The following is a 16949-nucleotide window of genomic DNA, read 5'->3' as shown; positions in this document are numbered from 1 at the left end:
TTTTTTGTGAGAGTTCATATTGTCATCCTTAAATTGTTTTGTATTACGGCTTGCTTCGATATCTTTAGTTTTTTTTTATGTAATCTATGTGTTTGGTCGCTATTTTTTATGTAGATCTTTTTTTTCTTTCTTTTTTTTTTGTTTTGTTTAAGGCATCTGCTTGGATTTTTTATGTATCTTAATTGACCGATTATTGACGCTTCGGAGTATTTCTTGGTAAACACATTCAAAGAAACAAAAACATTTACTTCATTTTCGTTATTTTGTTCGGTTAACTTAAAATAGATGATGCCTGAAACACTATTATTTTTGTTGCTATTAGTTCGGGGAAAAGATAAACTATATGATAGACTTAATGGCTCGTTAAGTATACTAAACTTAACACTTAATTGGCGAAAACAGAAAGGACTTAAAATGCGCGGATGCTGTTATCGATATTTGATCAAATTTTTTAAAGCTTTTGCGAATCTCATATTTTAACTTTTGTCCTGTAGAAATTTTTTTGTCAGCGCTTTTATGACTGATACACGTAAAAAACATGTTAGATACAGTTAAATATTATCTATGATGTGGGTTGCTAATACACATACTTTACAGTATGGTCCTGGTATTCCTTATGACGGTTAAGTATTATAGGTGTATGCTTCTACATCTGAGGTAAATCTATCATTGAATTATCTACGCAGACGCAAAAAAAATGAAATTGACTTATATCGTAAATACAATTGGCAGATTTTTAACCCATCACAAACTTTTAAATTCTAGTCATACTTTGTCTAGTACTGATGTCAATATTTAAGTAGTAATGTTTAATGCAATATATCCTCGCAGAAATGTTCCAACACATCAAGTTTGCTATGCTAACATTTTAGGTCTCAATGACAGGAAAAAGATGTTGGTCAGACTCAATAAGTGTGAAATCTCCTTTGCCTCGGGTATAGGGAGGGACATTTGTAAAAAAACTAGATTGAACTTAGTAAAGAAAACATACATTTTAGCTTATAATATTACAGGCGGGTTAACCAACATGAATAACACCTAACAGAAGCATGCATATTCTGCCTATATTGATAGATAAACTACAAGCAATAAAAGATAGACGACATAAGTCCTGACTTAACGGAAATCTATACAAATTTCAATTATCACTTAGAACCACTCCGGGTCTGATTTCAGCCTTGACGAAAAGTTATATAGCTCACCAAGCTCTACGCAGTCGCAGACTTCCGTTTCCTCTCTTACGAACCTCTGCAGACAAGCCTTTCCAAATTCTCGGACATTATTCAAATCAAACGCCGTTTAACAATCTGATAACATCGCGTAAAACATTTAATTTGTCCCGACTTTGCAAGATTCCTGCATTTTCTGAGAGGACTGGCTGCAGCGTCTAGAGTCAATTTCGAACGTCAGACGCTGTTCGGAGCTTGATAACTTAGAATCACTCCGGGTCTAATTTCAGCCTAACAAGAAATGATATACCTTCATTTCAAGTGGTATAAGTACGAAGTTGAGAAAACAAACACAAACAAACCTAGGGTAATTGACATGTCTACCAATAACGCATCTCCATGTGCCCCATATGCAAACGTCAGGTCTAAAGACGAAAAGCTCTTACTTCATAATCTTATACTTTTAGCACGATTTATCTTTTGTACTGGTATGAACTATGTTCATAAACAGTTTACTGCACCTGCTCAAACAATTATGCAATAGAGATATATTTTTTTGAAACTCAATGTATATGGTACTTAAAGTATTTGATTAATTTCCCTTGTTATTTAATGTATCAATGATATAAATCAGTCGCATAGTTGCATTTAAGTAAAACATCTAAACTAGACACTCCTGCAAATGCAACACACACCATATGAAAAAAAAACAACAACAAATATTCAGACAAACCATACAATTTTTTGTATCAATCCAAAACATTGAAACATGAAAACGTGTGATATAACATGACAAATTTCAAGTCAAAACAGTATTTAATCCCAAAAGATGTACAAATGTACATGGTGAGAGAAATTTCATTCAGCGGCATTAAACATCTCTGATATTATCCGGATGCAATGAAAAATTTGTATAAAATAACTGAAATAGTTTTATGGTTTTCGCTGGCATATTGATAGGACAAAAAATAATTGTGATATCCTATTATTAGATTTGTATACTGTGGGTTTATGTTGGTAATCAATTCTTGTGAACTATATACTTTCACAGTATGAATTGACGTTTAACCAACTATTAAAGATTTAGTGGCTTGAACGCCTGATTAGCTTTAAAGTTTAGACAATAATCTGAAGCGTAAATATAGCAAAATAAATTAATGTGTCACGAATGTCAGGATTTGCATATGCGCAGCTAGTGTAAATTTTATTCTCATGTATTCTAAACACGGGCGCTTGAGATATCATGTTATACATTCACTGTTTCCAATCTAATTGAATAATTTTTTCAACTTCATGTATGCTTAAGATTAAAATTGTGCTTTTATTACTTTTAAAAAGCGATGATAGGGTATCAAATGTTATAACTACTTGAAAAAAGACGAATGCGGGTAAGAAAAAAAAATCGTTATAATAGCTGATATCAACAATTTGAAAATGATAATAAAGAAAACACACGGGAAAAAAAACCTAAAAGTGGGTATTTTAATTCAGATAACAAATTAATTGATAATACGACAGAATCCTCTATTATACACAAGTAGCTTATTAATTAAACAAGCAAGCTAATCACATGAAAGGGGAAGTTATCGCAGTAACTATTTTCAATAACTTCATGATTCAATATTTCCAAATAAATGATTATTGCTACCGTTATGTAAATACAAACTAATTAATTATTTTATGTCATTATCCTCGTAAGTCATTTTATGATTTGAGGCTTACTATTTTCTTTGCAGTCACAGACTTTTACAATAGCTTCAGACTAAACATGAAATGTGAATCAGTTTATTTGTACCTATTCATTGAACTTGTGTTTTCTCTGCATCGCTCGTGTGTGTCTTATTTTCCCCAATTCAAAAGTTGACTGATTGGGAAAGAATATGTGCCATTAAAAGTTGTTCTATTTTTTACCTTTGTTTACCTTCGGCAGTAAAGGCGGCATAAATAGTAAATTAATATGTTTTTATAGAAACTATATACAACCATCGACACATAGATGTAGTAATATATTACGTATATAAGTATGAACCGTCACCCTTCAGCAATAGCATGGGTACTGATAACAGTGGCTATCACGTGATAAAGGTCAGATAGTTCGTCTATAAATAGCACAGCACACCCTTTCGGTCAAGCATTGTAAATAAAATGACAGCAGGCAGTTCGTTTCATTTAGTTACACTGACTGAAAATGATATCCCCGGAGCGAAGTTGGTGTATCCTGATATTGAACAACATTCAAATGTTCAATTGCAATGTTGATTAGAATGTAGATCATTGCCGAAATCGGGAAATCGATCTCAGTTGATCAATAGGTAAGACGAATCATTTTAAACAAAGTGTGAGATCTATGTAACTTTTACATAAAAACTGAATAATCTTATGCCCGATGCATGTTTCCCTTTTGATAAGTTTTTTCTTAACTAACAATAAACTATATTTTGAATACATGGGTATAAATATCGAGTTTGAGCTGTAGATATTGAACGCCGCCATAGATAATTGACCAGAAATTTCTAATTTGTAAATACGCTAGCCATAGTACATGCAGTAGCACGTTATTTTTGCTATGGATCTAAATGTGATGTACTAACATGTTACATTAATAAAAAAAAAATACATTTCATATGAGAAAATTCGTTTATGTATTTTATTATATAATATTACATGCAGATGCGTGTTGGAGTTGGTCACCCGTGGCTAGTCATCGTTATCGCATATATAAGTCTTACATACATTTGTAATTTTCATTATACATCTTTCAGGGTCAACACGTGCATTCTTGCAGTGAATGACAAAGACATATCAATAGACATAAATGGTGGAAAGTGGTATGAAAAAAAGCTTCTGTCCCTAAAACAATCTGTGGATATTGAGCATTCACAGTCTACGGTGCCATTTCTGCCTGTCCGCGGTTGGGGGATATTTTCGTCAGTTAGTTTACCACATTATTTTAATATGGGCAATATACATCATCATATAGTCGAATCTGTACAATTTATCAGAACAGTTGAGCAAGTTGACTGTGATGAAGATGTAGAAGACGTTCACACCTCAAAACCTATGAGAAAGGGAAAGGTGTATTTTAATAGTGGCCATGTTCAGGGTATGAAAGACTGCAGGAAAAATAACTATTATTTCTTGAAAGCAAAAGTAATGGCATCATACAAGACGGACGTTCTGCATGACATTACTATCACTTCATCCCATGTATCAGGATTTGTCAAAGACGCCTTATGTAGTTGTAGAGCCTCTTGTATGGGAAGGTGCAATCACGTGGCAGTTTTGCTATTTGCTTCACTCGATTTTGTTGAAAGGTATGGGTATGAGCAAGTAGCTTCTACATCACAAAAATGTACATGGAATGTTGGACGTAAGAGAAAAAAAATCCACAAAAAGCTCAAGATTCTGTCAAACTATCTGGTAAGAAGAAAAAGTGCACGATGTCGTAGCCTTTGACCCCCGACCTCGTTCTTTACGATAAGGCACACCTAAGGATTCAAAGAATGAACTTTTACCGATCATAGGCGTTAAAAAGTGCATAAACGTATGTGGAACACGATTTTGTTTCATAATTATACCGATTTTCAATTGGACGATTCCGATATTGGCGTCTTAGAACAACAGAGGAGATTATTACTTGAAAATTTGTCTGTAGTTAAGGGTTCTGACACGAATAAAGTTGACCCTGTGCTGTGCTTCTTGTCAATGAACAGGGAACCTAAGATTGGTTCTTGTTTAGAAGATTGAGAATAACTGCTTCAAATGCTAAAGTTATTGGAACTGTCAGTGACACAACGTCATCATCCAGCTTATCAAACATATTATATAAAGTCATGTGGAATACAGACCAAATTAAAACTTCGGCAACTGTATATGGACAAGATAGTGAAAACATGGCACGGGAAGACTATGTTAAAAATATGAAGACTATCAACCCAAACCTTGAATGTAGAGAAACAGGCTTTTGGGTTAACTCTAAATATACCGAGCTAGGTTGTAGTCCTGATGGATTAGTGTTCGATGACAGTGAAGAATATCCCGTTGGACTTTTGTTTGGAAATAAAATGTCCAAAAGTTTTGGAAAATAAGGACATTCTTGAATTCGATTTTTTTTTAGACAAAGGTCAACTTGCACGGTTTTGTTTACAAATAAACGATGGGGAGATATGTCTTAAAAGGTCACACCAGTACTATTTTCAGGTACAAATGCAGTTGGGCCTTAAGAATAGACAATGGTGTGATTTTGCTGTATGGTCAAGTGCAAGCACGTTTGTTGAGAGGATAAAACTTGAAAACACATTTTGGGATTCTCTTCGGAAAAAGATTATTTCTTTTCACCACCAATACATTTGTCCCGAACATTTCCAAATGAAAATTCCAAGGGAACTATAACCAATCAAACTGCCGACCAAATCCAGTTCTACTCATTGGATACTTTTTGTACCTGTACATGTAGGTGTGTAAATTGACATGAAAGAGTTCTCGCAGTTACTTCGTTATGTTCTAACACATGTGTAAATGATAACAGTAATACTGTTGTTAAAGCAGTTGTTTTTATGTAGCAAACCATCTTGTATTAAACTAAATGTACATGTATAATTTATTTTGTTGTGGTCTCAGTCCTTGGCTACATCTTTTAAAAATGTTTTCCTGTACACATGGATTATCTCTTCTAGTATATTAAATCCAGTTTAAATGGATATGTCTGTTGAACTTTTTCTTGAATTACAAATGTACATTATGGCATTGTGGGTTTTGTTCTTGCATATGAAAGTTTATGATTAATAAAAAACTTAATTATAATTTAAGATCACAAGTAAACACATGTATCATATTATACATTGTACCACCTTCTGTCTCTCAAAAGCAGTAATTTATTGATTTATCTAAACTGGCAAAAACGGAGACTGAAGTGGTTAAATAGAGAAAAATATAATTAACACTGAAGTATTTTGCATAAATTACATGAGAATACACACTAGAAATTTTATTGTACCAATGGATCTTGGAAATTAACAAAACATCCAATTACGAAAACACACTGTGAAAATACAGACTGTAGGGAAAGAGGCATGACCTTCTGTAAAATTCTAAACCTTTTAATGCGTTCAATAGAACGTTCAACATGAATCCAGTGTTTTGCAACATCTTTAGTAAGGGACTCTTCCCCCTAAAGTGGAGGTGTAATCATCTTAACTTGTTTCTCATTAAGTAGATCATTAATGAGGAAGCCACGGTCAGCCATAATAACATCTCCTGGTTCAAGGTGTTCTAAAAATCCTGATTGTTTTACTATTTTTTTGTCTGAAATACTGCCTTCATATGCATCGGACAGATACATAACAGAACCGTAAGGTGCAACACCTATCAAAAATTTAAATGTCGTATGTCCTTTATAAGAAGAGTACACATTACTTTGAGCTCCAAAATTACTCGGTTGCTGCACGCGCACCTCAGTACAATCGATTATACAACGCAGGTTTTTGTATTTTTGAAACATTTAGAATACTGAATCTTTTATACAAAAATGTATCCAAGTTAAAAGAATTTTTGAGACATGATTGTTACTTATGTCGAATCGATATCCCAAATCAGTTTGGAGTAGCCCAAAGCGCAACCTCATTTTGTGGCGAAAGTTTCCTCTTTGGACCCCTCCGTTTACCTGGAGTCTTTTCTGGGTCTGAGACATCAGTGTTCCAGTAACCCAGCTTACTAGCAGCAGGACCTAAAAACTGCCACAATGAAAGAAACATAGTGTATGTCAAGCCAGTGTAAAATCGAATTTTTTTGTCATCCTCTTTCATTAATTCAACACTTATAATCTCATTAAATTTACAGTATTCAGATTTTTCAACATCAGCATAAGGAAACAAGTCTTTCCTACTCTTTTTACCACTTGATACATGTTCAAATAAATGTAACTGACTTTTAAGATTCTCTACTTCATTTGTAACAACTTAAAATCAATGGCTAAAGACACATTTTCCGAGACCGATTTTACATCAGTTTGAGTGCTTCTGTCAACAAGATTTGGTTTTATCATACTAGTTGGAATATCAACTCTTGAAGGAGTTTCCAATGTTGTCTAAGCAGGATTTTCAAGTGAACTAGACAAATCAAGCAGAATCTCTGCAATATTGTCCGACTCCACTTCACTAACACTTGTTCTCTCAACAGGAGCTCTTCTTTTTTTTGGTCGTGTAACCTAAAATATCCAATTATAAATGTAGTAAGGCATTGAACATGCAAATACAGGCAATTAACCGATAAAGGCGGCCGGAATAGATCATGCTTACAAATTGACAACAGATGATGTGTATACATGTATGTAGGTAAAAGTTACAGGTACACAGGTCAATTTTTCAGTTTATTATTTGTATGATTTTTTTTATTATATTACATGTATGTATAATCAAATAAAGTTTTAGTATGAACTGACAGTGTATGCACCAGTTAAGGCTTCTACAAGTGTGTTGACAAAACACTATAGTAAATTGAACTATTACACTCTTGAAACGGGGTTATTACAGTTATTTTTCAAGTAAAAGCTGATATTTCAATTGAAACAAGCACTGGGGTTGAACCCAAGCATCACTCAACCACTTTTTGAAACCTAACACTATTCCGAGTTTGATCGGATCGGGATTTTGGTCTGTTGGTCCATTTTCACCTACAAAATGCAGGCTACAAATATTTATGTGTCTTTGTTCACATTATTTATGGAGAAATCTCGTCGTCCACAATTGTTTACTCAACGTAAACACTTTTCTCTGTCCTTGGTCGGTTTAGAAAAGCCATTCCCAAATCCGATAAACCACACGCCAGGTTGAGGATATCGTGAGTCGCTGGCACATACTCCGTAGCAACAATGCTTAGTTGTTACCATTTTTAACTAAAAACGGCTCTTTATCGGAGAATTTTACACTATTAAAGGTACAGTGAGCAAAAAAGTACGGATACTAGTATCCTTGAACTTATTGCCATCTCTGATTGTTATGACTTAACATTCTAAGCACGATTTATAGAAAAAGACATAGTGTTATAGTATTATAAAATCGTGTCATTCAACATATTGCATGTCATTTTTTTAATTTATATTGATAACTACACCTCTAGATAAAAACACAAGTAAATGTACTATCTTTATAAAAAGATAACCGACACTGTATGGTTTTTTTTCTGTTAACTTATAATTTTCAACATTTCATTCAGGAAATAACACATGGCACGTAATTTCAATTTTCGATACAGTTTTTTCGAACGCCATTAAGTTATCAGTATTTGGCCAATCGGGGAACAGAATCGCTATCACAGCGTTTTTGAGGTCAAAGGGTAAAAAGCGAAAGTATACCGACTGCGTGGGAAAAATCGCTTGATTTGCCATTATTTATCTAGAGCGTATAATTAAGTTCAGAACTTGTTCAGAGTAACGATTGAACAACCTGGGCTCAATGTATCATTATATATTAAATGAATTATTTGAAAGGTTTAGAGACATGTAGAAACAGCGAAAAGACAATGACCCACATTATTGTATACTGTGGGTCTTAATTATAAAGTATTCCTAGTGAGTGGTAACAAAGACAAATTACTTTCAAAATTACATTTAATGAAACATTCAAAATTTGATACTTATAAATTGTACTTGTTCGTTTATTGACCCATTAATCAAAGAGATTGAAAGGATAGACAGCAGTATAATCGAAAGGTAAGTAGTTTGAAAAGGGGCTTACTTTATATATTTCAAAATGGCAAAAAGCGACAAGAAAAAATATACAGGATACAAGTTAAACTCAGGTACTTTCACAATTCTTTAATGTAACGATAGTTACTTATACATTTCAAAATGATATAAATCAAATCATCTTTTATATGATGAGATGTTTTTAACATATGAATACCCTTTTCAAATATATAATGTGTATGAGCGAATTGCTGCACTACTATTAAATGGGATTTTACGACAAAGCTGTTTGCTTTCATCACTAGCTTTCATTTTTTCTGACCATAATATTATCTTTTTACTGGCCTTTCAACAACTGTATCAAACTTCATATGTTTCTCTCGATTAGACCTATGCGGACAAACAAATGCGATTTGCATTTAATTAAGCTTCAGCACGGCCACATGTTTTGTCTATGTCTTTGTATGTCAAGGGAACCAAGATTCTAGCGCAAATCAAAAGAATGTAATTCAGGGACAAAGACCAGACATGGAAAACAGACAAACACAACAAAGAACATAAAACAACTAAAATAATACATACAAAGTAATATCCACTAAAACCTGGGAGCATGGATCAGGTGCAACGTTAGGATATGCGTCCTCTGCTTTCCAGAAACACCCACCGAGTTCCTCATAAAAAGAAGAAAGTCAAGTCCAGCGTAGACGAAAGCGGAAAGAAAAACTATGACACGTTGTAAAAATCAGTTCTCATGTTGGAGATGGATAAACCGTAACGGTCCATGAGTTCATGATGACGACCATAAAACTTCTGTAGTGATGACTTAGTCATGTAGCAACATAATGCGGTCCCAGAAGCCTAATTGTAAGAAGTTTAACGCGATACAAAAAGTTTTTTTTGCGGCAAGCTCTGGCATAACCATGAGTTGTGATATGAAAACTCCATACACAGTTGCTGAAGGGATGTTGCCACAGATGAAAGGAAAGTTGACAATACGGAATGAAAATTCATTATGTTTGTCGTTTAGTTTGGCCAAAGTCTTCTTTTACCATCAATCTCTAGGTCTAGGTCAAGATATGAGGCTGATTTCACAATGTCTAGGATTGTTTAACGATAATACGTCATCTATATACTGAGATTAAAGGATCTAGCTAAACAATGTTCTTTCCTTCGGGTCAGATCAGCTGTAAAGTCAGCCTCATAAGAGTAAAGGAATATGTCAGCAATTGTTCCCATTGAAATGCCGATTATTTGTTGAAAAATGTGTACACCACACTGGACAAATATGTTGTAGATAAAAAAAATCATCATTTTGAAAACATCCGCTTCGTGATATTTGGAAGATGATTTGGAATCATTTTTACAAAGTATGAGGAATCTCTACCAAACACTTCATATTTGCATCTAGATGTCCCGTCTTTTTTGAATTAACGACAATGTATAATGTTTTTGAGTCGGGAATTTAACTGAGTATTGGGAATAGTGATTGTGATTTAGAAAAAAACCACATCGTTCTAAATGATATCGTTATCTCGTGAAGATTCTTGTATTTTCTAAAAGGGCTGTCAGCAGTGTCTGGAATTGATTCAGCTATATCTTTGAATCAGCATGATACAGCGCGAGAAAATCGTAAAATGACATGTAAATACTTTACGAACATTTGCATTAAATAAATCATTATTGTATAATATGTAATGAAATTGACATCTTCCCAGATACAAAAACATGTTACCCTGAAATAACGTTTACGTTCTCACAAATTCACTTAGATATTTTTTTGTCTGCTGTCGCCTAACAGACTGCTATTTGAAAGTTGTATATCATAAACACTAGTTCAAATATCTATCAGATTCTACGGATTAAAAAGGAAACATCTGGTAAAAGCTATTAGTTTCGTTCTTTTAGTATGGATCTGGTAATGAAATAACTTTTAAGTCTTTGTAAGAATCATGCAAAATCTGAAAAATGTGATACACCCTAAAAAAGGCTACATATTTTTATTATCTTATTAGTTTTATTTTAATTAAAATGTTTTATGGGTCTATACTATGAAATGTGTAATTATTCATTCAAATCTGCCTGCTCGTAGGAGATAATCAACATTAAAAATCCAGTAGATTCAATTGTATTTGAGCGTCATTTACAGAGTAATCTCCCTTAATTTTGACATCTACAGTGCATTCTGTACATTTTTTTATCTCCTAAGAGCACGGGTTATATGAAAAACTGAATGTTAATTTCTGTTTACTATGACAATTCAAACAAAGTATCAAAAATAAAAATATGTAGGCTTTTTACCCATGAATCACATTTTGCTTGATTCTTAGCTGGAGTGCTACTTAAATCCTTTATTATTCTCCCACTTACGTGATTCAATAAGATCAAACATGAATGAAATGTATGATTATCGTCTATAAGAGTTTTGAAGATTCTGTTACGTTTTAGTACAAAAAATATATTTTCTCCATCGGTAAAGAGTAGTTTGAATAATTTCTTCATTCAATATGAAATTTAGATTTACACAATGCGAGTTTCTTTTTATCTCAGAGAAGAAAAATTAATAAAACAAGTCTAGGCTAAAGGAGAATCAGTAAAACATAAAATTGTAGGAATCAACTTGCAGAAAAAATGTTCACCACCCAATCGTTCAAAGTGGCATCCATGTTTAATAACTGGCTTTGAATGGCCGAAATTACTTTCTTTGTGATATGTATTTACATTTCAGAAATCCATACAAATACTTAAAGTATACCACATAAAATATATTTGAAATATGTGAGCAGCAAACACTTTGTTGTGTAAATTTATTCAAGAGTCAACGTTAATCTTAATTTGCTGCACTAATTACTTTGGCAATGTCGGATCTACAATTGTAACAGTTTTGTTGTCATATTGATGAACAACTGTGGCAGTTATGAAACCAAGGGTGTCTTTTAATTCATTCAAGCAGATTTTCTTAAACTTAAGAATCTAGTCATCGACACACTATGCTCTAATTACCTCCTCTAAACGAACATCGTAAGTCGCTAGAGGTAAAATCAATTGTAAGAATGTCAGGTTTCCAGTAAAGTAATTTTTGAAAATAATTGAAAGACTAACATATTCTCGGCAAATAATTAGATAACATTATTTACAACAACAGAAACAGCATGAAATAGATAAAGAGGAAATAAATGTTTTGCGCATAAGGAAAATGCTTAAAATTGTTAAAAGCAAACTAACGTTCGTTTCCTTATGATTTTATTTTAACTTTGTTGGTCTGTAAGATATCATATAATTGAAATAAGACGCACTTCCAACCAAATATAAATAATAACTTTGAAAACTATACAGTTTTTTCTTTTATAAAGATTTTGAAACTATTCGATTTTTTTTTACTTTTATATCTTATGTAACCCGATATTATTGATTCTCTATGATTTGGTACTTCTTGGACGGCTATGTATTAGCAATATCGCACAACAGACGATTTGAAACGAACTAGTGGTATAAATATTCCGCCGTTGCAATTGATTGTTGTGTGTTTGAGGATATTTTTTTCTCCATAAAAGCGGATTGGTAGAAAGCGGTGTTGTGACGCTTATTTCGTTGTTTATTTACACTATTGGTGTCGTTATAGGCGGACAATCGCTAGATTCCGAATGTCAAGCGGTCAAATTATTCCAAAGGAATCATAGAAGAAAAGGTAGCATAACACGCATTGTTACAAACAGGGAAATAGGAAAATGACAGATCTTTATGAAGGATAAAAATAAACAATTCACTAACCTAGAAGGGGGTTGTGAAAAAGACACAGGGGCACATGGAAGCACTTGAATAAGAAAAAGGAACATGTTGTCCTGAATAAACGGACAAATGTAGTACACATTTTTGTGCACGATATCTGTACTCATAATTTTTATAAATATATATATTGTTATTTTATTTTGTCACTCATGTCACACATAAAACTGTCAGAAAACAATTTCACTGACAGTTTTTCTTCTATATTGTAAGTGCTATGATATTCGTTATATTATTAGAGAATAATGTGCAAGTGTTGTGTTTTTGCTCTTATTAGTTTTAAAACATCTTTTATCCCTTGACTTTATCAGAATATCCAACTTTTACTACTCAACCTTTTGTTGAAAATTTGACTTTATAACTAGTACCACAAAAATTTGAACCCAAATACACACACAAATTAGTTCCACTATAGTGTCCAGTTTTCATTTTAACCTGCCTTTTTATCGTAATGATACATTTTCCTTATTTTTACCCTGATTTTGATATTAGATGTCGGTTTTTGCCACTGCCTTGTTCACAATGATGATGTCAAGATGTAGCTTTTTATTTCCCTTTATATAAATGTTGATAAAAATGTCACATATTTACTTTATTAACAATGACATCCGTAACTTTTTCCTAACACAACAACACTTTAAGAAGCTTTGTAAGTTAACAATAACTGGGTACACATAAACAATTGTTTGCTGTTTAACTGAAATGAAGATTCAATCAGAAATGTTTTAGCTTGTATATGTTTATAGTTAGTAGTCCGAAGCAGGTGTTCTTCTGTTAACCATGTGACACAACATTGGAAATGGATAGTTCATTTGTACGTACTGAAACCGTTGAAAATCTTCTGTAACATTATACTGATGAATGTAATCTTTCTAATCAATCATACAATTAAAACATGGCAACTAAAAGATAAAGAGCAGTATATCATTCAATTTGTTTTATTCTAGAAATTTTGTTTGATTATTGATGTTAGCAAGATGGATAGAATAAAAGCAACCATTTCATAGATTGCACCAGAAACGCTATCTGTGGGCATCAAATGCCATAGAATAAAGCCACATTCACAGAGCAATAAGATTGAAGGACATTTCTTAATTTCGTCGATATCCCTAGATATGCCTAGTAAAGGAGGAAATAGCATGCTATGTTTTTCTTTCAAATTGTTAAATGATGGTGGATGTTGCTTTCCATTATCTTCATCCCTTGTAATAAGTGCTACGGACATATTTCCCTTTTATCTATAATTAAAAGACAATTTTTAAAGAAATATTGAATAGAACGGAACAAACATTTAGCTACTCAATGTAATGTAAAAAATAAAACTGAACAAATCAGATTTCACAATAAAACTTGACCTTAAAAACACTAGTTATTCATAAAGGCGCAATAAAGGAGTAATTTAGAAGTTCAACGATTTTCCACCCAATATTGATTATAAAGACATATTTTTTTATTTGAGGTGTATGAATGTGCAAATACATGGGTAGATACAGAAATGTATTCAAGGGGTTTCAACCAAGACCCCATAAAAATGTGGTTCCGGACTCCTATATAATTGTTTGCCCAAATGTTGCAAAAATCAACAAACTGTTCAATAAGGGGAGTTCAAATCTCTTGACCCAACACTGAGATGAGTGGAGCCAACCTTGCAGTAAAAACAACGCTTCTAGATTTTGAAATATAGCTTTCTTTTCTTTCTCCCTTTTTTGATCTGTTTTGTTATTGCTCTCATTTTTTTCGAATTTGTGTGTGTGTTTCAAAGATACATACTTCTGTATTAAGATTTATGTTATACTTAACCGATTCTGGCTTCATCCATATAATTCTAGGAGTCTAAAATTTGAATTAGTTAGTACTGCTTTAATCTTGTTACTGTTATTATTATTATTATTATTATTATTATTATTGTTATTATTATTATCATCATCATCATCATCATCATTTAATTAATTAATTAACTCGAAAAATAGTTGCTTCCCCTGTGTAAACTTCAAGCTTGTCTGTGTGCAATAAAGATATTGAATGGTAAGCAAAACTTAAAAGACAACAACACATGTGATTACTAGATTTTGTGTATTGTTTTGTTCCGTGATGTTTTGTATTTTCAGTTAACTTTTTGGAAACAAGCATGTGTCATCACGTTCTTGTAAGGGCTTTATATGACGTAGCGTGCTGATGGCAAACTTGGTAATTAAATCTGAATTGTAACAGCAAATCACAAAATCAATTAGCGTTTGTGTTACAAGGTCAAAATGTTCCTTTGATGTATCTTTAGAGCTATTCATTAAATATTAAATTGGGAATTCCGTATCTCTCAAGAGAAAGTATAATGAGTAAATGTTTAACGCTTTTTAAAACAAAAATCAAAATGAATAGATTCACAACTCATTCCTATTTCTTACGCTATATTTATATGATTAATCAGTTTTTACATTAGCATTTTATGTTTTGAAGTTTTTGTTCTAGGTGAGATAGTTTCTTTTCTTTGTCCATCGCCCTCTAGACATTTTTCAAAAGGAAGTCTGAAGAATCAGTTCAAGTTTTGATAAAACTTTAGATAGGGATGTCGAGAATAAGTTTTTATTCAAAATAGAGATAACAAGATGCCAGTTCGAAATCATGTTGGAACAAAAGGTTCAAACAGGGACATATACAAAAAGCAAATCTAACCGAGTAAATTCCCTGAAATGATCAGAATTTGTCACTCAAGAATTAGAGTTTAGAAAATATTTCCAATACCCTAAATTTTGCTGATACAAAGTAAAATATCATAATGTTATGGTTTGAAGGTGCATATGGATAATATCATCTTAAATGATAGGATAATAACATAATTACCGAACAGATAAAAATCTAGGCAGTGGTATCAGAAAAAAAAACAGAAAGTCCATCGGAATGGTGCTGACTTGGTTCAGGCATTTCAAACATGTGGGTTAAACTTGGTTTATAGCGCGTTCAACTTCCGACTTCCATATTACGGTTCATTATTTCCGGTTTATTTCAACACAAATGAGCAGCATGAAATTCCAACCTGTCGAAATAGAAAATCAGTATCCTTGACAGTTCACAAGATATGAACATTAAATATGTGAGAATAAAACTACAAAACAACTTTATGGGGAGATGCGTCAAGTTCAAGATGAATTAATAGTATACAAATAAACACTGAAGGAATATTTATTGGTAGACATGGTAAAATCCATCATCTAAAATCTGTTTGTATTTTTTTAAAAAGATATGGATATCGGAAACAAAACATTTTTAGGAAGCACATGATGCGTATTTTTTATACCTTGGCTCAAAAGCCTGTCTCTAAGGCAACGATGACGTTTAAAGGGTTAGAACAATCGTAATTGCCTCTGACATACCTTAACAACTGAGAAATATGCAGGGGATGCTGGATTATTATTGCATAAAAAAAAGAAAATCTACAATTTTAAAATCAAAATCGTCTAGGTTGTCATATATTTGTTTTAGTGAGAACACCACTTTCGTCAAACTCGTGGTAAAGGTCTAAAATGACACTGAATATGTGCGTATTCTCTCCTTAAAATCTAGTTCTGGACGATGAAAAATGAAACCCAATTTCCAAAGTTAAGATTGTAATTGGAGTACTAGTCATGAATATATCGATATGCGAAATCAATGGATCTAGCCACTTTAACCCTTTTTGTTTTTTACCAAAATTTGAAGGAACCCCTATTAATGAACATGAGGAAACAGATCGGCTAGAAAGGCACAAATACTGCCCGTGAAATACCGATACTTTGTTGAAAAATTGTCACTCCAAAAATTACAAATTTGTTATCGAGGATAAACTCTTGCATGCTGACCACATATTGCTCGGTGTATCAATTTTTGTCTTTTGTTACGTGGTGGTACAATTGGTAGAATCGTAGTCGAAAACAGATTTTGGAGAATAATCGATCTTCCAATTAAATGCTTTGAGAATGATTTCGTTTTGACGGGTTCTTAATTTATCGTAGGGCATAATTGTATAGAATGTTGAAAAGTCATAAGTTTTAAGATAGTTAACTTCATCGAAGGACCGAGATTTAAGAATATCTAAAAGATCTTAAGAGTTTTGTAGGTTATAAGAAAAAGAAGCAATATCAAAGGATAAAGGAGGAAATGACATAGATATTATGATACGATGAACCCTTAAAATACGACGGACGAAGAACAAATCGTTCGGCACAAAAAAAGTAAAAAGTGCATACGGATGAACAAACTGCATGACCCCACATAAACCGCGGTTTTGAGTAAGGTGATCATGAAGGGAAAGCAGTGTTTGCTTTTCCGAGACACTCTTC

General features: G+C 32.8%; 2 pseudogenes; one reads left to right on the top strand and one right to left on the bottom strand.

Moving 5' to 3' along the window:
* The first annotated feature begins 3943 nt into the window (after positions 1–3943).
* On the top strand, positions 3944–5633 carry LOC148606855 (uncharacterized; annotated as a pseudogene).
* A 523-nt stretch (positions 5634–6156) lies between these two features.
* On the bottom strand, positions 6157–8055 carry LOC148606854 (uncharacterized; annotated as a pseudogene).
* Positions 8056–16949: the final 8894 nt, after the last annotated feature.

Source organism: Perna viridis, chromosome 9, assembly GCF_037379345.1.
Source record: "Perna viridis isolate PV_CMFRI_1.1 ecotype Kerala chromosome 9, ASM3737934v1, whole genome shotgun sequence".
NCBI classification, from domain to species: Eukaryota; Metazoa; Mollusca; class Bivalvia; order Mytilida; family Mytilidae; genus Perna; species Perna viridis.
Note: the sequence above shows the minus strand (reverse complement) of the source record. Positions and strands in the feature narration are given on the sequence as shown.